The sequence below is a fragment of the Diceros bicornis genome, chromosome 28 (assembly GCF_020826845.1).
Source record: "Diceros bicornis minor isolate mBicDic1 chromosome 28, mDicBic1.mat.cur, whole genome shotgun sequence".
Lineage (NCBI taxonomy): Eukaryota > Metazoa > Chordata > Mammalia > Perissodactyla > Rhinocerotidae > Diceros > Diceros bicornis.
Window position 1 is genome coordinate 34,642,840 of NC_080767.1, and position 23,273 is coordinate 34,666,112.

General features: G+C 45.5%; 1 protein-coding gene and 1 non-coding gene across 3 annotated transcripts in view; one reads left to right on the forward strand and one right to left on the reverse strand.

Moving 5' to 3' along the window:
* Positions 1–23,273, forward strand: part of MVB12B (multivesicular body subunit 12B) — a 182,200-nt gene that overhangs the window by 117,172 nt on the left and 41,755 nt on the right. The window lies entirely within an intron of this gene.
* On the reverse strand, positions 10,318–10,421 carry LOC131393826 (U6 spliceosomal RNA). The gene has a single exon (XR_009215971.1). It is a non-coding gene; the product is annotated as a U6 spliceosomal RNA (small nuclear RNA).

Below are 23,273 nucleotides of genomic sequence, written 5' to 3' on the forward strand. Positions count from 1 at the left end.
TGCCAAAGGTGGCTGTGCCTTTTGCAGGCCCAGATGGTCAGATCCTTGGGCTGTAAGCTTCTTAGCTATTTATGCTTCTTGTAAAACTGTGGCCATCTGATTGGTTTCCCAATTCTGAGAAAGTCCATCTGTGTTTGGTTGTAACATCTTGCTCAGTGCTCAGTGCTCTGCTGGAGTTCAGGGTCCGTTCTAGGAGGGTGGGACAATGAGGCCTCATTCACAGGTGCGTGCCTGACGCCCTGCCCAGGACCTGGCCCTCGGGAGGCGCTCAGTGATGTTGTTGTTCAGTTGATTCTTGAGATCCACCCTTTTGTATCCGCCCTTTCCAGCTGCATGACTTTGGACAGTTTATGTAACATTTCAGTCCGTTTTCTCTTCTGTAATTTTGAGGGTTAGAGATAATATACGTGAAGTGCCTAGTACCACGTGGGCACCACAGAAATAGTAGGTGGTACGACTGTCACAAATACTGTTACTCCAGCGAAGTGCTTCCTGTTATTCTAGGAAGCGCGGTCTTATACACCCTACAATTTGACCCCCCACCCCACCTAAAAATGCAGTCAGGGAGGGGGTCAGAGCCAGAAGAGACCTCACCCCTGGAGGGACCCCGCCCAGTTCAGGGGACCTTCTGGCGTAATACAAGGCAAATCCTACATCCTAGTTCAGAAATCTGTAATTGCTTGAGATGTTAGTTTGCTATGGAGTGAAACAATTTTAAAGAGAACTTCTCAACATTTAAATCAGCCTCTGATTTCCCCCTGCCTGTCTCATTGAATCAACTCTAATTAAGAAAGGATCGTATCTGTGCTCAACCTTCTAAACGTCTGACTTCTTTCTTCTTTGCCTTTTGGTTTCTGGCTCTTTCCTTCCCACCCCTCCCATCCCAGGACCCTTTAGCAAGAAAGAAAAAAAGGCGCCTTTCTTTGCCCCAGAATCCTCACATGGCTATGAGCCCGGGCTTGGTTTAAGGGAACGTGAAAGTCATGCCACCCACCGAGCACATCATGAAGTCCCTGCTCCAGAGCTCACTGCCAGGCCAAGGGCCCCCAGGCTCTGTGGCCTGCGCTGAAGGCCTGCGCGGCAGCCACACGACACACCGTGCATCGAAGGCGTCCTTTCTCAGGGTTGGAGAGAGCAGATTAAACAACTTTCATAGATGTCCCCATCTTATGGGAGGACGCCAGGGTATCTATCGCTGCTGAGGGATGGCTCCTTTCTTTAGACTACATTTTTTAAAAAAGATATTGTACTTTTATTTGGATTTAATGAGGACAGACATTTTAATCAGAGGTTAGTCATTTATTTTTGCAAACTATTGTTTTGATTCATCATTTTTGCAGATAATTAAATGGTTCAGTTGGCACAGTGTCTACTTTATTAAAACAGGTAATTTTGAAAAAAAAGAGAGATGCTATTTTTTGGATCACTGCACAAGAATTGCTTTTATCTTCATCTCTGAGCTTAGTTTCTGGTTGTTTTGCTAGAAGGCTCTCTCGCGTGCAAGCATTTGGTGTCCTCTGGTCTGGAGTGGCTTGCCCTTGGACAATGGGGTGTTAGCCGTGATGCCCTTTGAAACAGGAGATGGAGAGTAAATTCTGTACCGTTACCTTTTAGAAAGACTGTTAGGTTTTAATTGGACTGGGGAAGAGAGCCTACAAGTTATGAACTTTGCAGAGCAGCAGTTCTTATGCTAAAAACAGATTAATTGTAGCCCTCGCTGTGGGTGGAGTTTAAAAGTCAATTACTGCTTGTCCTATTATAATTTACACACCTAGGATTTGAAAAAGTCTGTCACTTAGTATAAAAATGAAAAGGTTACGTGTACTAGTTTGAGTGTACCTGTGACTTTTCATGTGTAAATGCTTTAGCTACATGTATTTGTGTGTATGCAACTTGTAGCCGCAGACCTACAATGTAACTACATCTTCGAGGAAGATTCCTTATGCAGAGTAACCTTTATGATTTGCTTCTTTAAATCCATAATGGCTTAGAATACAGTCCTTTGTGTGGCAATTCTGTCCACTTGTAGGCACTCTGGGCAGCCCTTGCAGAGCCTTGGGAACACTCCACTCCTGGGTCATGAACCAGTAAGGGAATGGCCCTTCTGGGGTCAATTTCTTAAAAACAAACTGCCCAGGACATTTGCTTTCTTTGATTTTTCCATGTTTGTGTCCTGAATCAGTTAATTCACTTATTAAAAGGATTTATGTTAGGTGGACCAATTAAAACTTTGGAAGCTAATTTTTTGCTGAGCAGCACAGACCTCTGAAAACACAGTTTATAACATGGCTTCTGCCCTTTTCCACCGAGAGCTGTCTGATGGTGCTGCAACCTCGGGCGCTCTTTGAGTTACAGAACTGCCGCTCTTTGTCCTCCCCTCTGGGCTAAGCTGCCACGTGGGTGGGTTTCTCCTGACCTCCATTGTTTTAAGGTGAACAGGCAAGTCAGAAAAGTCCAGCCCAGCCTGGGAGTGGCATGCTGTATTTGTTTGCTTGCATAGACTCCATAGTTTAATTTTTTTTAATAGGAAGCTGCTGTGTAGTTTGGATATTTAAACAGTTATTAACCGAATGACAATTAACAGATTGCATAGACAGATTTTCTTTTGAAAACCTCTGAAATTGAGTACAGTTTGCAAAACTATCACGGCACAGTAATGACAATGAATTTTGATTTCCCGGAACTGATATTAGACTCCTTATTAAACTATGTGCATCTGCTTTTAATTTACTCCAAATAATTGGAAAATGCAATGAAGCTTTCCAATTAAAGCATGGCTTTATGCTGTTTAATAATACCCCCATAATATTATAGCTTATGAAGTGACAGGTGAGTTGGTGTATGAATAAAACATAAAGGCAGCAATAAGGGACAGAAAACCGGAGACAGTTGTGGGGATTTTAAATGCTGGATGTAATTTGCATATATTAATCTCTTCTTTTCAGCCTTATCAGGCATTCTTCAGTATTTGAAGTTAAAATAGCGTTGACAGGCGGGAGTACGCTTAGTTTTTTCAAGGATTTATTACTTGTATAATTTCTGATCTTTAATAAGCAGATATGACTGATCCTCATAGTTCTATAGAAATCGGTTAATTGTTCCAGATGGCGTGTACTGATTATGCAAAATTACTTTTCACACCATTTTTTTTGTGATGGAGTTTGGAGTAAAATTAAATTTTTTATAGCCTTCTTATCATGCTGTTTTACAGTGGTTTTTCTACAGAAGTTGAATTTAATCTACTATATTACATTGACCAGCACAGTTATTCTAATGTAGCATTTTGTGATTTGACAAAGAATAATAGAACACATTGCTCATTGTTCATTACTGTGCCCCTAATAAAAAGGAGCTCCTGTGTATAGAACATAGCTGTTATTTATGAAGAATGCCTAATTCATATGGTTAAAAATGCAAAATTGTACTATGAAGTAGTTCCATTTGGGGAGAGAATATCTGGGCAAAGCAAATGGAAAGAGGCTTGTTGCTACAGATTTTACACGCTAAAGGAGGGGTCTTCTTTTAATGACCAGAGTGTTTAAATTGTACTACTTTCTTCTTCTTTGAAGGAAAAAAAAAAAAAGCTAGATAATCTCATTCTGTTGAGAGAAGTGTCACGGGTTGACTTGTCTTGATTTACATAATCCCAGAAGTCTTTCATAATTGAATAGCATTTATAAAAGGCGGTTATACTTTGGTGTGAAGTATCAAAAAAAAATAGTCTTAAAAAGCTTCAATGATAATTCATCTCTAACGTCTTCCAAAGTGTCGATTTTTGCAAAGCATCTCGTGCTGGTGTCAGTTCCAAGTCCAGGTTGTGTGTGCTACCAGGTGACATTAATCTAGGCTTATCCTTGTCCAGGTTTTCAGATAACATTCTCTCCACAGTTCAGCTGGTAGTAGGATATGAAAGACTCAGCAGATTCACCCCCAAAATGGGATTGTAGGGCTGTTATCTTGTTGCAGGGGTGGGTGCGGTTTCCAGGAGTAGGAGGGTGGGGGGAGACAGATTTTCTGTTGCATCAAAAATCTTGTCTGGGTGTGTAGTATTTTAAATATAGCAGATAAATATAAAGAAAAACGTTTCTATATATATAATCTGAAGTTTGGTTTTCAAGAAAGACCACTGCGTATTAAGTCTTACCAGGATTTTTATAGACTCAGGATATGTATTTCTATTTTAAATAGAGTAGAATCCCATATACAGAGAGACTCACACCGATCTTTCTGTGTCCTGACTGCTTACTCCAAGTAGTCCAGTCCTGTGCACCAGCACCTTCCCACCCACGTCCATCGTCCCGCAGGCCTTAGAACGCTTCCTTGTTTGAACAGACTTGAGGCAGATTTGGATCTGTTTAAAGGGTTCAATTCCCTTAGTCCTGGGGGAATCAAACTTTTTTTTTTTAATATCCTTACACGAGCAACACTGATTGCTCTTGACAGAGCGGACCCAGGGGTGGAAGCAGGACCTCATTGACACCTCCGCGGCAGGCTCTAGGGAAACAGACCAACAGAATATCGCAGACCTCGGAGCTCAGAGGCTGTCTGTCTGCCTGCCTGTCTGTCTGCGTCTGCTGGGGGTGGGGGCACAGGGTGCAGGGCGGCGGCTGCTCTCTCGGAGTGTGGGGTCTCCATAGGGCCCAGAAACAGATTCAGTGAGATGCCCAGATGTTACACCACCAGTGTTATACAGATTGTATTGTGTGCATTGGACTGTATTCTGGTCTTCAGAATATTTTTGGTTACGTTATATTTTGTATCTAGTCCAGTCTTGGAGGAAGTTTAATAGTAAGGTAAATATATTTGGCTACCTATTGTACTATAATGACTAATTAAACCAAACATAAGAAATGTGATTCGGAGCAGAGAGCACTTGCAATCAGCAGTACCGACTAAGTCCTGTATTTGCTTTACCTCCAGAGTACTTCAAAAACTTGAAACCTTTCACATACCCTCTTTTGTAAACTCAAAACGTATTTTTGTGAAAATTAAAATTATATGAAAAAGAGAATGCATAAATCAGACATGATTAAAAATACTTGTTCTGATGCAGTAATAATTTGGTAGTAATGCTTTCATCAGTATAGCTTAAGGCTACATCAAGTGGACAGACTTTATATGGATTCTCTAATTTTAATCTTCAAAATGCTATCTAATGTCTCATTAAGACTTGCATATAATGTATCTTAAGTACAGTCATTAAATATAGTTTAGGGAGATTTATGTTCAGATATTGCTTAAAGATGTTTTAATAGGCCCATTTACTCTGATGATATTAATGAGCTCTTAATACAGACTAAGCCTCTAAAACTACTGGTAACAACTCCAGCCTGAACACAACAACTTGGAACTGGTGCCTGGTCTGGACAAGAGCCCTCAGGTCAGCCCTGCGGACACTCCAGGGTCCGTGTAAGCCCCTCCGCCGAGCCTTGAGTTTCAGAACAGGATCTCCTCTGACTTGGCCTGGCTGCTGACCCCAGAAGACTCCGTTTTTCCGCAAGCCCGAGAACGGTCCTTTTTCTCCCCCAAATCCGTGCATAGGACGTGTGCTAATTTGGCCAAATCGTACATCTGCAAGGTCATTTGAGTGGTGTTGATGCTCCTGGCGGTGTCTCGGGGGCACGGGAGGGTTAAAGGAGGCTGTTGCTGTGCTTCTCATGTAAGCATCTGCCAGGTCAGGTGTGCGCAGTCTGGCATCGTTATGTGAACAGCTTTGCTCTGCCGTAAGTGACTGAAAAAGGTCACATGGGTGTGCTTTCATCTTTCAGGCATTCGTAGTGACTGAGGTGCACGTAATAACGTGGTCCTGCACATTCACAAATGGAAAGAAAAAGAAACTATCCCAACAGGAATCTCTATGTGCCCCGCACGTGTGCACGGTCCTGCCCCAGGCCCCGTTTTTAAACATGTCGCAAAAAATCTCCGTGTCGGTATTTCCTTTTCTTTCAGAGAAATACTGAACAGCACATTTTTTGGTTTCAATTATTTTAAGGGAGAGAAAAAAAAGAACCTATGAGTTCAGAGACTTTTCTAATTACTAAATTGGTTTGTTATAAAAAGATAATAGCAAATTTCTTCTTTTCATAATTGGACATTTCTTCCCTGTAGGCTAATGCATGCACAGCCCGTGCATGCACAATAAGTTGTGCTTTTGAAAAGCCATAACTAGCTAATAACAGCTACAGTGTCATCAGAGAGTAATGGTGTGCTGATTAGCATAATTAATGACAAATGGTAGTGCGGAATTGGTGGATTGGTTTATCGGATGATGAATGCAGCACGGCCTGGGCCGGGGCTGCCAACTAGGCCTCGCTGGCTGTCAGCCCTTCTGTTCTCACCGAGGCAGCCCTCATTACTCACGATGGGAGGTGCCAGTTTGTATTCTGTTTGGAGCACAGAAAACTTAATAATCCAAGCAAATGTGGCTTTCCCTTTTTCCTCTGTATTTACTCACAAAAATCTCTTCTCGCTCTTTCCCACTGTGGCCAAATCATGAAGGCGCAGCTCTTTCAAGATGCTTCCACGATGCTTGAAGGGGAAACAAAAGGTAGTGTACGAGACACACATGTGTGGCAGTGCTTTCCTCTGACCACAGATGAATTGCTCCCACTAGGAAGACTTCTGCTCTGTGAACTCTGTTTATCTCAGTATTTAGGAGAGGGGAAGAGATGAACTCAGTAAGCTATATGTTCTGTCCTGAAGTAAGATTAGCATATTTATCTTTGACTTGATTAATCAGACCTAATTTGCATCCTCAAATGAGACTGATAAAAATGGATTTACCTTTTAACCTTTAGAGGAGGAAAAGTGTTTCTCTGCAAGATTTCTGGGGCTATCTTTCCTTAACCGATAAGAAGCAACTCCTTTATCAATAAAGATGAAAATCCTTAATTTGCATTAGTGAATGAGACTAATTATTATATAGTTAATTAGCATCTGGAAATGAGGATTATCTTAATTACAAAGCACAATTTCCCTAATAGCTACAAAACTGTAAGTTTGATCCGTGTGGAAATTGGTAACTATTATTATGTAATTAGTGATAACATTAATAGTACAGAGTATTTAGGCATAATTTGCATATGCAAATGTAATTTACCTGAACCGAACAAGTGGACCGTTAATGATTCGAGCATGATTGAGCCAACTGAAAGTTCTAGACAGCTGAACGGTGAGCATTATGCCGAGTAGCTAAATTAAGTAGTAAAGTAGGTAAGGACCTTTACATTTAGGTGGTCAGAGTGGATTTTGTTTTAAGAAGAATTAGTAGTTGGAGGGTTAATGATGAAGCTAATGCTTAGGGAAATAGCTGGCCACATAGTCGTCACCTTGATTTCCCCATGCTTCCCAAAATCCCTTGAATCCTAGATGGACGTTCCCTACATATTTTAACATTTCTGAATATTGGGTCTGCCTTACAATTGATGTGTACTTTTAAAGCAGTTACACACACACATGAGCACAGCAAATTATGAAATCGATGGTGCAGCTTACGGTTCTTGGGGGAAAATTCGGAGCTTTCTGACTTTTATCTGTATGGCCCTGGAGTCTCCTCCCTTCAGAGCTGCTGCTTCATCTACGTCTCCTCTGGTACCCATCTGCTCCCTCCTTCAGACCGTAGCAGCGTTTCCCAAAAGGTGGGCTGTGTACCCGTGAGGGAAGGTGAGATGTGGATGGCCTTAATTTTTTATTTCACCCATAATAGCATATCAGTGGATAGCATTGTTTAGAATAAGATTAAAGGAGGCATATTAATCAGTCTTTGCTGGGCTATGCTGCAGTAACAGATGATCCCCCAGACCACGGTGGCTTACACTACCACCATGTTGTATGTCACTCAAGTTCCAAGTTGGTGACTGCAGATCGATGGGGTCCTGCTCCATATGTCTTCTCGTTCTGGAACCCAGGCTGCAAGAGCAGCCCCTGTCTGCAACATGCTGTTCTTAGAGCAGAGTGAAAGAGCTAGAGATCTGGAAGAAACACCCAGGGGCTCTGAAAGCTTCTGGTCAGACATGGAAAGAACTCAGCCCTGCCCACATCAGTGCGTAGGGGTGCGTCCTCTTCCCCAGGAGGCCCTGGCCTTCCCATGGTAGTGGGTGGGGATGGTCAGACTCACAGGGAAGTGGGAGCATGTATTCAGGAATGGTAATTTTGCGTTTTAAATAGTGAATTTCACCAAAAAAAGTAATTAAAAATAATTTTAAAAAATAAAGTTTCTTTTTTAATTTTTAAAAATTTTAAAAAGTGAGTTTTCAGATGTAAAGAAAAATATAAAGTCAATAATTATACTGTAAAAAAATAAGTAAAGCTGGGACATGAGTTACTGCTTCCTAAATTTGGGAAACACTGGCTTATAGTGTCTGTGGCTTATCTTCAGTCATCAGGAACTTGAATTCTCCTGGATAGTTAGGTATGAGCTCAGGGATGCCACACATGTTCCAGTGTGGTGGAAATAGCACTGCCCTCAGGGCTTTAAGGCTCATTTTGACCACTTCCAAACTGGACAAAGTTGCTTCCTGTCTCTGGGATTCAGTTCTCCTAGCTGCAAAATGAAACTGTGGGACCAGGTGCTCCTTCTTGCTGCTCTGCCCTCCCACCACCCCTTCTGAGCACCTGTTGAGAGCCAGGCACCTTACAGGGGCTGGAACAGAGGTGTTCTGGAAAGTTCTGCCTCCAGGCTGATGGAACTCAGCAGTTCCTATAGGAACCTAAAAAAATAGAAAAGTTCATCGATATATTTTTCTTTATCAAAAACAGGCACAAATTTTCCGATTTATAAAGGTAACATGTTCCTTGTGGAAAAGTTGGAAAATACATAAAAGTATTGGGAAGAAAATAAATATCACTCGTAAAGAAACAATATTTTAGGGTATATGCTTTCAACTTTTTCCTATATCATATATATTTATATGTAAAAGTATATTTCTACCTAATCATCCATTCTGGTTTTTTGGTCAGATTTACTGAGGTATAATTTACATACAATAAAATTCACCCTCTTAATGTGTACAGTTCAGTGAATTTTGACAAATATCAAATTACATGCTAAATGTTACATAACCACCACCAGAAGCAAGATACAGAATTTTTCCATCACCCTAAAAAGTTCTCTAGTTCCTGTTTCCACTTGTTTCTCTCCCCGACCCCTAGTCCCTGGCAGTCACTCGTGTGTTTCATGTATCATACATGGAAGCATACAGCATGTGCCTGCTCTGCGCGTCGCTCAGCCTAGTGTGTCTGAGATTCATCCATGTGTTGCATGTGTCGGTAGCTCGCTCCTTTTTATTGCTGAGAATGTCCACTCTTTTCTGAGATCTGGTCACACACCTTTCTTCTGGTCATTCATAGTCCTCCTCGGGGTGAATTGAATGGTTGCTAATCTTCCTCATGGATACAATGCACTTTGTCTAACCAGCCCTCTATGACCAGATTCTTACACTATCTTCACTTCTAAAAGTGGTGCTTTGGTCAACATTCCTTTAGGTAAATCTTTGTTCCTTCGGGTAAGTGTGCATTTTTAAGCATTGTCATACATGATGATAAATTGCCCACCAAGATGCTCGAATCCATTTACATTCTCACATATGCAGAAGGGAGTTTTTTCCCCTGAAGCCTTACTAACTGGCTATGATTTTCTGAAATCCTTATCGATTTGAAAGATGAGATGGCGTCTTATTGCTCGTTGACATTTCCCTGATGACTGGTGAGGGGCACGTTTCCCTCCGTTGCTTGGCCATTTGGAGCCCTCCAGTCTTGCCTGTTCGTACCTGCGGCTTTTCTGTTGAAGTCAGGCTTTTGTTTATTGGGTTATAGCAGCACCTTACGGAACAAGGTCTTTTCTTGCTCTTGTGTTACTACTGCTTTTTTCCAGTTTGTGGTTTGTCCTCTAATTTTGCTCTTCCTTTGTGTTTTGTGCCCTTGCTATCACATTTCAGCAAAGCCTTCTCTATCTTGTGGTATCTTCTGGTACTTTCTTTTTTTTTGCATTTAAATCTAAAATTCATCTGTAACTTGCTTGGATGTATGGCATAAGGATCTAACTATGTTTTTCCAAATTATTTATCGTCGTCTCATCACTACTTATTAAATAATCTGTTTTCAAATGAGTTGGTAAAAAAAAATCTTATATTCACCTCCTGTTATCTACTATGATATATTTTGCAGCTTGTGCCCTGTTCCATTGACTTGAATGCGTATTCTAATGGGAGGATCACACTTTCAATTATTATAAATGTATATGTTTTGATATCCTGTCTTATTATTCTTTGTCATTGTTTTTCAAAATGTTCCTGGTAATTCTAGCTCAATTTTTTTTTTTTTAATATGGAACCCTTCACGAATTTTCATGTCATCCTTGTGCAGGGGCCATGCTAACCTCTGGATCATTCCAATTTTAGTATATGTGCTGCCAAGGCGGGCACTCCAGCTCCATTTTTTACCCAGCTGAAATTTAGAATCGTTTCAAGTTCCAAGGAAAATATTTTTAAGACTTTGATTGAGAAAATATTGAAGTTATAAATTAAATTGTGGAGAATGATCATCTTTAAAATACTTGGTCTTTCCTTCTAGAAACGTAATATGACTCTCCATTTATTCAAATGTTCCTTTATATCATTCAGTAAAGTATTATAGTTTACCTTCTGTTTATCTAATTCCTAGGTTTTAAATGTTTTTGTTGTTGCTTTGCGCATTATGTTCTAACTGGGGATTGCTTATATATATTTACAAAAATACTGCTGGTTTCTGAATATTCGTTTTGTAACTGGCCACCTCTCCGTATGCTTGTTATTTCCAGTAGCTTCCAACTGATTTCCAGTAGCTTCCAAACCCGAGAAAACTCAGGTTTTCTCGGTAGACAACATCATCTGCAAATATAAACTTGTCTCTTTGATAACATTTATGCCTCATTTCTTTTTCTTGCTTTATATTGTTGGCCAGAACATCCAGAGCAGCAAATGACAGGGGCAATAGCTTGCATTCTGTCTGGTTCCTGACTTCAGTGGGGCTGTTTCTAGTGTTTCACAGTCAAGTCTGAGACAGGCTGGTAATTGAGGAGAGAGTTTGATCATGTTAAAGGAGCCATTCTTCTATTCCTATTTTCCTGGGGGTTGTGTGTTTGGTTTTTTTAAATTAAATTGTGTCGCTAATGTCAATTTCATATAAAAATAAATTCAGAATCTATCAATAATACAATATTGTTGTTTTTTCTCATTTAACTTATTGATACTAATCAATTTTTATTTTGATGATTTAGCATTTAGAAAATTATTGTTATATTTCTGAAATAAATCCTACTTTACTATGGGGCATTATTCTTTAAATATAGTACTAGATTTGAGCTGCTGTGATTCAAGTTGGGATTCTGGTATTTATATAAGTGAGATTGGGCTTAATGCTTCTCAAGATATTATTTTTGACTGATCTAAGAATCAAGAGTTTTTTTCTTTCAAAGATAAGAATATTTTTTGAATATTGTAATATCTTTTCCTTGCGGGGGTTGGAAAGAAAATGAAAGAAAGTTCCCTTAAGAACTAAATGGTCCTGGAAGCATCTGGGGACCTAGGGGTGCTTTGGGAGGGAGGGACAACAATTTCACTTTCTTTCACAATTGTGATCTTTTTCAGGCTTTCTGCTTTTTCTTGAGTCAGTTTTGTTATTTATATTTTCTTTGAAAGAAAAATCAGCCCTTTCATCTAAATGTTAAAGTTTAGTGGTATAAAATTGTGCCTAAGAGTTTATTTCTATTTTAAAATTAAAATATGGTCATATGTATCCCTAATGTTATTTTTTTTCCCTCTTTTTCTTGGTTATCCTTGGTAAAGATTTATTTGTTTTATTTATCTTTTCAAATAATCAGTTTTTGATTTATTTTTAAAGGGATTAGGCTTCTGCTTTATATTTCATTATTTTATCTTTAGTTCCTTTTTCTATTTTCATTTGGCTTCTTTTGATTTTTTTATAGCTTCTTGGGTTGAATAGTCACCTCATTTGTTTTCAGTTCTTTTTGATTTTTGATACAAATATTTAACTATATAAATATTTTTGTGTATTTGATGGTATTCTGATATATAGTGCTCATATTTATAAATATATAATAATTTTAGTTCTGGTTGCCTCTGACTCAAGTGTTAGCAAATACTTTTTTCTGAGTGATTGAGATTTTTTTTAACCTTTTTGTATTAATTTCTAATTTTTTTCCGTGGTGGTCAGAGAATGGCACTTGTATAATTTTTATTTTTTCACGTGTATTTGGTCTTTCTTTCTCATCCTCTATATGATGAGTTTTAGTAAATGATCCATTGACACTTGAAAACATGTCTTCTTTCTGTAAGGCACTATGTTTGAGATACACAAACACACACACACACACACATACACACACACACACTGCCATTCTTTGATCAAGTAGAATGGATGGATATATCCATATCCATATCCGTATCTACATCCATCCATCCTACTTGGCCAAAGAATGGTAGCTTTTCTTGTTTTGTAAATTTCTTCTGATGTCATCATCCTTTTTGAGCATCAGTTGTATTTTGTACGTTTCAATGTAGTGTTATTCATGCCATGAAGGTTTATGACTGTCTGTTTTACTCTTCCTCAAAATAAAATTCCCCCTTTTTGTTCCATTTTGGGTTTTTGCCCTTGAGTTCTGTAATGTTCTTGTCGCACGTTAGCTCTCAGGCCTTTTCCGGGGCCCTGCAGCCTGGCAGTGGCTGCGGCCCCTCCTTCTGCCCTGGCAGGGCAGGCTCCTCCTCAGGCCTTTGTGTGGTCTCACTCCCACCCCAGGAGCCTTCCTGTTCCCATCCACATCCTCACCAGTCTCCCTCCGACCTGCACACCAGCCCTGCTCTTCTTGGAAGCCGTGCCTAGTGACTCCTGTTCTCCTCTGGTTCCTTCCACAAGCGCCTCCAGCCACCTTTGTACCCCGAGCGTGAGCACACGTCTCTCGAGTGCCCGCCATATGCACACCAGCTGCCCTGTGTCAGCTTTGTCCTGAGCTCTACGTTCAGAGGCCCCCAGTCCCAGCACGTGGGACCAAGCCCAGCCCTGCTCAGTCTGTCTGTGCCGCTTAGTTACCTCGTTATTAAAGGGGCTGATTGCTGCTGCTAGACTATTCTGTTCTTAGAGTTCATCATGAAACACCAACCAAGTCATTTTTTTAAAATTACTTCAAGAGCCTTAGGCTGAAGCTATGATCACTGGAAGTGCTATTTGAAAGCCTTCCCACATGCGCTGGTGATGCTCCAGGGGTGCGCACAAGAACACCAGGCAGCGTGGTATGGAAGAGGCGGCAGGGCTTTGCAGACCACCGCCTTCCCGGCTGGGCGCCATCCAGTGACTCGCAGACGCTCCCCTTCAGGCTCGTTCTCCTCCTGTCTATGGCAGGGCTCCTTGCACTTGTCGTGCACGCGCAGGGGGGGTGGCGGTGGGGGCGGGGGGGAGGCGGGCTGTGAGAATTCATCAAGGCCATTCACTCATGCAGCACACAGTTCCAGAGCCACTACTGTGCACCCAGCCTAGGGGCCAACTCTGGTTGATAACACGCACAGGGCGGGGCAGGGAGCCTGGGGGCAGTGCGTAGGTGCTCAGAGCACACACCGGTTTGCTGTGGCCCGCCAGCATACACATTCAGATACAACCTGTGGAGATCAGATGTGCTCTTCCGCTCGTGGAGGTGGGTCACTGGAGAAGGCTCAGTGGCCGCAGGCACACAGCGCAGCTGTCCACAGGGCGACCCTGGCAGATGGGGCCGGGCCGCAGAGATCCGCAGGCCGGCTCTCTCAGGCTGTCAGTCTGGTGGACAGGGATGGCCTCCCTGGTTTCCTGTCATTATTGTGGCTTCGGATGAGAGTGAATGTGCCCACAGCACCTCTTTACTAAGGCTCATTTCCAGAGGAAGGCAGAGAGTCATCCTTCATGTTTAAAAGTAAGGACAGCCTATAATTTGGCAAATTTAGCCACTTCCTACGTTTTCTGCCCAGAGACCTGGGACTATTTCTGACCCTGGAAGGGCTGGCCTGGGCCCAGTAAGCCCTGAGTCCCGTGGGCAGCTGTGCTGGCTGGGGTGACTGTCGTGTCATTACCTGCGATGAGAAGGACTGGCTTCTGTCCTCTCTTGAGCAGCCTTGCCATGGAGGAGCAAGTGACGTGTGTCTTTTTGGTTTCAGGAATAATAATCAATACTTATTGAGCGAAATCACTTTCATGTATGAACTTATTTAATCCTCACAACCACCCCAGGAAACACAGGGTATTATAAATGAGGAACTGAGGTTCAGAGAGGTTAAGTGAGTTTCCCAAGGTCACACAGTAAATCACGACAGTGCCTTCTACAGAAACTTCTCGTAGCCTTTCCCAGGCTTCTGCTCTTAGTTTTAAGTTTCTTTCTCATTTCCTAGAGTGTACTCTCCGTGAGGGAAGCTTTTGGCCTTATCGATCTGTGTACCCCCCAGCCTCCTGAGGTGTAGCATCAGAGCTGACTGTGAGGGCCCTGCAGTCAAGTTCACATCGCCGTCAGTGTCCCCCATGGCCGACAGCCTGGGCCTGGGCCACAGTGGTGGTGGCTGCAGAGAAGCCAGGGCAGGAAGGCTCAGTTGGTGGCGAGCACTGCTGGTTCCCTATCGTGTAGAGCAAAGAGCCCGGGCTCTCCCCGGGAGGGAAGGCCTGGCCCTCTGGGAGGCGGTGGGCAAATTCCATTTTCTCTCGTTAGGCAGCCTGACTGACGGCCGGCTGAGCTTGCAGACCCGTCCCGGGGCTGGCGGACTCTCCCGCCTGCACCCAGAGCAGCCCGGGAAGCCAGCCCCCACCGGGGTGCCACAGATGGCAAGCCCGAACAACAGAGTGCACTCCAGTGTGTCGTGGAGACATTGTCCGCCTGCAGCTTATCTGTCATGTCGCCGCAGCCTCTTGCGTGGGGACTCCCTCCCTCCCTGTCCCGCCTCCTGCCTGTGTGAGGATTATTTACAGCTTTTCATAGGGTTGCGGGGAGGGCACAGAGGGGTTCCAGAACAGACATCGGTCATTTTCTTTCTGTTTGGGAAGCGAATAATAATAACAATAACAAACACCTACCTAGCATTTACAGAGCGTCAGCCCTTGTTCTGAGTATTTTACCCAAACCATCTCTGCTGCTCTCATAACAACCCTAAGAGATGTGGGTCTCATTAAGCCCAGCTTACAGATGCAGACACGAAGGCACAGAGAGCTTCGTTAACTTACCTGCAGTCACACAGCTCAGGCAGGCTGGTCCAGCATCTACTGTTGACCTCCACACTCTACTGTCCAGTGTGTGGTGGAGGCTGAAAGGCACTTGCCTCTTGCTTGGGGCTGGCACCCATGCAGGAGAAATGGCACCTGGGGCAGCTGTGAGATCCCAGGGACGTCCTGTGGGCACTGTGGGTGCAGATTAGCTGCTCCCCTCAGCCAGAAATGGGCATCTGGACTGTCTGGCCTTTCTCCCACCAGTGACAAGGCCCTGTGGTGACAGGCTGACGCAGCACTGGGCAGAAATACCTGAGTGTTCCACCCTGGGGTGCAGCCTAGCTCCTTGCTGGTGACATCTTTGCATCACTGGAAGGACAGGGGTCAGAGGAGGAGCAAGAGACCTGGAGGCGGAGTCTCCCTCAGCTCTGCCGTTCACCCCAAAACTGTGATCAGGAGCCAGGCCCTTCACCTTCTGGGCCTCGGTTTCCCCAGTTGTAGAAACAGACATGGAGGGACAGAAAGCCTCCTCAAGAAGACATTGAAGATTCAATGAGGTAAAGCTTGCAGATGGCCTGGCCCACTGTAGGCGCTCACACCTGCAGGGAGTGGAGTGGGGGAGGCAGTGAAGAGACTTGTGCAACGGGATCGACCCTGCGGTGCACTTCCAGGTGGGGAAGCCGTCAGGGACTCACGGGCACACGTAGAGGGGATGATGCTGGGAGCTGCACAGGTCCTTCAGTGATGCGAGGAGGAGCCCTGGAGACTAGACCATGGTGAGGCTCTGAGAGAAGTGGGTTCAATCAGGCCTGTATCCCCAGCCCCGTGAGCAGCAGGAGTTCACACGTGGCTGGGGGCAGGAGAGCAGAAGCCAGAAAAAGGAGTGAGCAGGGCCGCAGGGAGCTCCGAGGTGGGACTGCCCTCGTCCCCTGCCTTCCAGGGCTGGGGAGAGAGAATGCTCGAGGGCCTGGGCTGGCTGCCCAGGACACGCATCATTGGAAAGGATGTATTTATCTTTCTGATTTAGCTTCAAAGATGCCTGGAACACACGGCCTCTGGTCACAGGGAGCACTGAAAAGCCAGGTGGAATATACAGAGCAGATTAGCTGAGCCGTCTGATGGATCCCCAGCTGTTTGCTGTGTCTCTGTGTAAATTTCATGCAGGTTGCTTGATTGAGGACACTCGGAATGTTATAGGCTTGGCAGTTCCGCAAGTCACACTGTTTCATTCCTCAGCCCTTCTTACTGGTTATGGGAAAGTTGTACAAAAAACCCCATTCCCAGCAGCCTCTTGTACGTGTGGGAAACTTGTCAAAGTGTTGTTCAGATGCTCGAGGTGTCAGTGACCAGCAGAGTTACCTTCTTTTTGTTTGGAAGATGGAAAGAGGTTACCAGGTGCCTTGGAGGATCTTCATTTCCTGTGCGTGCACACGTGCATGCATGCGTGCATACATGCAGAGCGTGCACACCCATGTGGCCACACGCACACATGCAGGCTCGCATATGTATGCACAGCCAGGGCTCCCAAGTAGAACTGCATTGTATGAAATGGACCCAGCATAGTTCCTGGTCTTCAGATGTAGGCCTTTCAGCCAGTCATTTGGTAACCCTGAGGCCCTCCTCCCCACCGGTCACTCTGCTTGATTCTGGGCCATCCAAGGCGAAGAAGACAGGCTGTGCCTGGGGCCCTGGGAGCCCTCTCCCTCCAGGGCACCTCCTCCGGCCACACTCAGCTTCAGGTGGGTGCAGGCCCAGTGGGCCCTCAGAGTGGCCTGGGAGCCAGAGAAGCATGTGCCCTGTTGGAGCACAGTCTGCTTGGTGATTTGGGGGCAGACAGCGTGACAGATTCCAGGGGGCCTCCAGATTATTTGGCTGTACTGGAAGTGGTTCTATTCTGAATATTGCTGGAACTAACAAGGCAGCTGTTCAGCGTCTCTGTGCTGGGCTAATAAGTAGAAAGTGTTTCACCCAGTGGAGGACATAAAGAGTTGTCAAGGCCCTCTCCTCCATGTCTTTGCCCTCTGACCTGTGTGTTTGGGTGTGGGGTGTGGGGGGTGAATTGGGGAGCTGGTGAGTGTTTTGGCTGAAGTAATGGGATAGTAATTGAAATATCTTAGGAAGGGGGGAGAGGAGGGGATGTTCGAGGGTAATTGCTAACTGATGCCAAAAATAAAAGAACTTAGAAATGTTTAGCAACTTCATGGACCTTTCTTTTCCAACCATTTCTGCAAACTGTGGTCCAGTTCTTTCTCTGGGACAAATGACCTGCTAATATGGGGGACGTGGCTATAGGACAGTGTGGTCTCCTTTTAAAAGCCCTGGACTCAAGTTTCAGCTCCACCCCTCCCCTTCTGAGCGTCAGGTCAGTCTTCTGTCAAAAGGGGATCGTGGGAAAGATTAATTAAGAAAAGACACCCTAAAAGTGCCTTGTCCGCTGTGAGGTCTGTGAGGATGAGGTAATCCCGATTTCTTCAACTCAGCAGGATTTTATGGGGCATCTCTTTTTGCCTGTGCTGGTGTCACGGGCACAAATCCCATGAAGGTGCCGCCTCCCCGCGAGCCCTCCCCAGGACGGCTGGTCCTCGGCATCCCTGCCCGTGAGGTGGCTCGTTCCTGGGTGGACGAACCGGGGAGAGGGAGTCCGCTGAGGGGAGGTGGGCCAGGGGCCTGGCAAGGGCGGGAGGGACACTGAGCGCTCAGGTAGAGTGGCCGAGTCATGGTTTGCCCCGGCTGCATTCTCAAGTCTGGAGTTTTATTTTCCACTCTGAGGTTGGAAATTTCAGGGACTGTTTCCTCTCCGTCCATGCGGACTGTGAAAGAGCCCTGTTCCCAGCAGCGCCGGCCCTGTGTCCCTGGTGCTCCGTGGAGGAGGTGGCTGGTCACACAGGCTTGGCCACCGCTCGCCTACGGGGCTCAGGCGGTTTCTTTCTTCTTGTGGTGCTACCTTCTCACACACACACCCGGCCTCCTCTTCCCTCTGACCATCAACATCACCAGCCCGGTGACCATCCAGGCCCAGGGCGAGGGTTCACCAGGCCCTGACAGGGCAGAGGACAGTGAGAGAGAGAAACGAATGTCCCACATCCGTCAGGGAGAATCTGAGAGAGAAACAGGTGCGGTAACACAGAGGAAGCGTCCAGAGACAAACATCAGAGTACGTAACTCGGAGTTGGTGCAGTGTACACCCATTAGCACCTTCCTTTAACAGTTGAAAACCTTTATTTCTACACTGAGAAATAAGCTTTCTGCTTTTATTTTCAAACTTCAAAGATTACTTTTGAAATAAAGTTTTTTCCAATCAAATTCCAAAGGTTTTACACATGTGTGAGGGAGGAGTTTGGCTGTTCAAATGTGTTTGCTCTGCCCTTGGTCTCCTTAACTACAAAGGTCCCGCGGCCGCCTCCACTTTGTTCTCTTAAATATTATACCAGCTCGCTCACACCGCCTGGTGCATTGCTCCAGCCTCTCCCCTTCATCCCCCAGGCTGAGTTTTGTTCCACTAGAGCCAAGTGGGGCAAAATAGATTTTTTTAAAATTATGATTACTGGCAGAAATCTTCCCTGTTTGGACACTGTTCACAGCTCCTCAGCTGCTCCCACGAACCCGGCTCTGTGAATGGCCACGGTGGCCTGGGGCTGCACAAATGGAGCGGTGGCCCTGGTCAGAGCCAAAGGAATTTCCCCTTTAAGAGTAAGGATGGGTTTGCAATGGCTAGGGGTGTGGGCGTGGTTGATTTTAGCTCCTGCGTGTTGTTAGCCCCATAAAGACCCAATTAAATAATTGGGGTGGGGGTGAATTTTTGAGCCTCTAATGCTCCATGTAGTGGTTTTGCCATCATGGGTGACTCTAGAACAATAAACTATTTTTTTTTTTTTTTTTTTGTGAGGGAGATCAGCCCTGAGCTAACATCCGTGCTAATCCTCCTCTTTTTGCTGAGGAAGACTGGCTCCGAGTTAACATCGATTGCCAATCCTCCTCCTTTTTTTTTCCTTCCCCAAAGCCCCAGTAGATAGTTGTATGCCATAGTTGCACATCCTTCTAGTTGCTGTATGTGGGACGTGGCCTCAGCATGGCCGGAGAAGCGGTGCGTCGATGCGCTCCCGGGATCCGAACCAGGGCTGCCAGCAGTGGAGCGCGCGAACTTAACCGCTAAGCCACGGGGCCGGCCCCTAGAACAATAAACTTTGGTAGGTCATCTTGAGCATCTCTTCCCAATATTAGATCATAAATGTTTTCATAGGATAATCCCCCAAGATATTCCCAAATGGCCAAATTTAAAAACAGCTCTTTAGCACATAATTTCTCCTGCAAAATGTAGTAATGTAAAAGTGAAACGTTTTGGTGAACCTTTAGAACTAACGATTCTATAAATACAAGCTGACGTCATTTATAAAGTTATTTAAATAAATTTTGTCACTAAAATACATTCCTCCATATATTACATCACTGTTAATAATAATTTTAACAGTGAGTTTTGTTTATGTAAAAAAGAATTGGGCCGAGACCCAGGGTTTTCCTAGTCAGGCTGTCAGCGGACTTGGCTGAGGTTCCCGTTTTCGCCCCTTCCAGCTCCCACCCCGGGATGTTCAGAACGTTGGCACAAGTGGGGCTCAATTGTAAAGACGGCTGCAGAACCAGGAGGAAAAGTGGTTCTCAGTTCACCTTGACTCAGAAACTTGCTTTCCTCCTGCCATATGAAGTTCGAGAAGGCATTTTCTTCCAACAGAGGCCAACCTCATCTGCACGGAGCACTAGTTCTATCCAATCTCTTCCGCCCGGAAGCTGGGTTAGAGATGGTTTCACTGGCAGAAGCGTCTACTAACAGTGCCCCTCTTTAACTTCCATTTATAAAAAATAAAAGAGAAGGAAAAGGGCCTCTTAAAATTCTGGAACCGCCTTTACTCTCGGAAGTGTTCCCGACTCCTTGCTCTCTCCTGAACCATCGAGAATCCTGCGCTTTCTGCCTGTATCCTCACACCACAAGTTGACCTGCTCTTCACTCTCCCCCAAGTTTTCCCTCTTCCTTGAGGAGCGGTTTTCACAGCCAGAGCCCCGGTTGCACCACGCTCACGAGTGCCCTGTCTGATTTCCATGCCACGTGTGCTGGGGGCTCACTGCCTCTTAGAGCGGAGTCCAGCTGCGCCCTGGGTCCACATTCCCCTCTGTAATTGATCCCAGACTCCTCTCCGCACCCCTACCCCTGCCAGGCCCCGCGTGCTCTCAGACCTTTTCGACTCCCCCTGCCCTTCCAGCACCAGCAGTTGGCTCTTTGGTGGGGTCAGTTTTTTTAAATAAACAAACAGTCACTTCAGAAGAGTTACTGCTTTTGCAGGAGGAAAGTGGGGAGTGTCCCAGCTGGGCTGAAATTCAGGTGCTGAGTTCCGATGGGCTTACTCGGCGGCCAGACGCCCCACTCACAGTGTTCCAGTTTGTGCTTTTTTTTTTAGCAAAATGACAAATAATTTCATGTCATGACCTTCAGAATTTCCCCCAGTGGTAGACACCGTGAATGTTATGTTCTCAAGGACCAAAGGAGAGCCTGTTTGAGGTGTAAGGACACGGCTTCACGGACACACGGAGGGAAGAAAGCCTGCGTGCTGGAGCGGCCCCCCAGCTCCTGACCATTTGGGGTTTTACAGACAGAACATTTAAAACCACCCTGTGTTTTCACAACCTTAGGCGAAAATGAAATCACAGTTTGGTGCTTATCCAACAGCCTAGAGGGAATCAAGCTGAGAACCCCAATCAGCAGGCTGGCCCCCTCTCCACCAAAAACTAAACAATAAAAACAAGCCGAGAAAGGTGTGCTTTCAAGGTGTGTCTGTCAAAAGATGATTTGGAAACTCCTTCACAATAACGACTGAGCAGAATGTTAATGACCCGTGTCTGAGTTCCCAGAGCCCCCAGACCAGCAGCCCTGAACATTCTCTCACTGAGAGGCAGCCTTTGACTTTGGATTCTGGGGTCCCTTCCCGGCCTCTGCTCAAATGGTTTTTCCACAGACCCAATAAATGACTGCATAGCAGTCAGGAGACCCATATTCAACACCCAGTTCGGTTACTGGCCAGCTAGGTCGCATTGAGCAAGCCAGTAAACCTCTCTGAACCCCAGTGTCGTCATGGTGAACCTGGAACAGGGTCAGCCTCACGGGGCACAGGGTGGAAACTAAGATAAAGGATAACGGGTGTGCAACCCCGCAGGAGAGTTATGAGGCACCACAGGTGTTCACGCTGTGGGTTGTTATAACTTTGGACATCTGGGTTCTCTCATTTCTAAGCTGCTCCCTGCCCCGGCCGACACCCACACTCCACACTGGCCTAGAGCCCCTCCCCTGGGGCTTTAAAGAAAGTATTTTTAAGAACCTATTGGGCCCTGCGTTGCACGATTGTTCCCCCTAATTCTTGCCTGCAGCACGATCTCCCTAGTTACTGCAGCCGCCCTGAAAGCCTCGTGGCGGAGAAATCACTTATGTGTGTCTTTTTAAGCTCTTAGGTTCCATTGAAACGTGGTCTTCCACTTTGGTCTGACCAAAGGGTCCCTTTAAAAAATCCAAGGCAGATTTTCAAGTGGCTGGAAGTCATTCTTCAGGGAAGCACAGGAAGGTTTAAGAAGGAAACTCGAGTCCAATGCAAGTTAGAAATACGTTCCTTAGCTTCAAAATGTGAAGAGTTCAGTTTGTGTTAGGCAGAGAGAGAGAGAGAAAAAAGAGCCTTCTGTCTGGATTCCAGAAAAGACAGTTACAAGCTATCTGAATTTATTATTTTTCTTTCCTACTATTAAAGGTAAAAGCCATAGAAACCCTGAGTACTCAGAAGACTTTCTGCAGATACAGAGACAGACAGACCAAAGGTTCTTTCCATCTTGAGAGTTTTAGAGGCTCGTCCATGAAAGGTCTAGACCAAAGGGAAACCCAGGGTTAGGTTCCATAATAAGTGATAAATAGTCGGTCAGTGAGTGGAGTACCTGGCTGTGCTCTGGTGCTCATATTTGTTGATGTCTTATCTTCAGTTATGTAGGAGTTTCGAGAGCCTGGCCTTCTGAGCTAGACAGACACGGTTACCAGTGCTGGCCTCCCTTTGGACTGGAAGCATGGCTCCCTTGCCTCTCAAAGCTGTAAGACAGGTTAACCCCTTTCGCCCCTTGGGGTTGTGACATGGGGACGGGTCGAGCTTTCACCAAGTGACAGCTGTGACCGGTGCTACGGTACTGCCTGCCCTGCTGTGGTTATGGGTAACAGAGAGTCCTGTTTGCAGAAAGGCTTCACAGAACCCTACTCGTAGACCCTCACCCAAGCACTCTCTGGCTCCAAGCACAGAGCAGAGTTTCCCATGGTGCCCCTGACCCAGAGTTCCTGAGCCAAAGTCTCCGGAAGCTTGGGGCTAGGAATTTGCATCTTTAACTAGCATCCCAGGCCATGCTGACACACCTGGAATCCTGAGACTCTGTGGTTTGGAGAGAAAGGATGTGCCTCCCAGAGTGTGGGGGCCGGCTTTGATGATGCCATCTTTAAAGTGCTAACAAAGGCCGAGCTTACCAGTGCCCACCCTTACCTCCCTCACTCATCTAGACCAACACCTCTCCCACAGGGGTGCTGTCTGTGATCTCGAGGGATGTGATTGCTCTCCAGAGAGAGAGGGCTCCTGCGGTCAGAGCTTATTTTCGGTGGGCTGGCTTCATGCGTGGAATTGCCCTGGTTGAGAAGCAGCGTCCCTGTGATTTGAATTATCTGCCTGGACTTTCCATTTGGGGCTCCCATGTGAAACCACTATTTTTCTCCCTGCCTGTGGCATCTGTAGTCCCATGTACCTCAGTCTTAGCTGCTCTGGAGGAGGCCTGCCTGTCTCTCTGAGGGGCCTGCTAGCTCTCTCCCAAGTGAATCTGCGATACACCCCATAGCCTCCAAACTTGGCAGAATTCCATCCAGCCGCGTCTGCCTGCCACGGCTCTGCTCAGACCTCCCTGATGGGCGAAATGAGGCTCTGCTCGCCTTGCAGAGACCAGCACTCACTGCGTAATGGGCTGGGCCCTGGGCAGAGGCGGCCTGGGGCCTGTGGGCAACCTGGGCT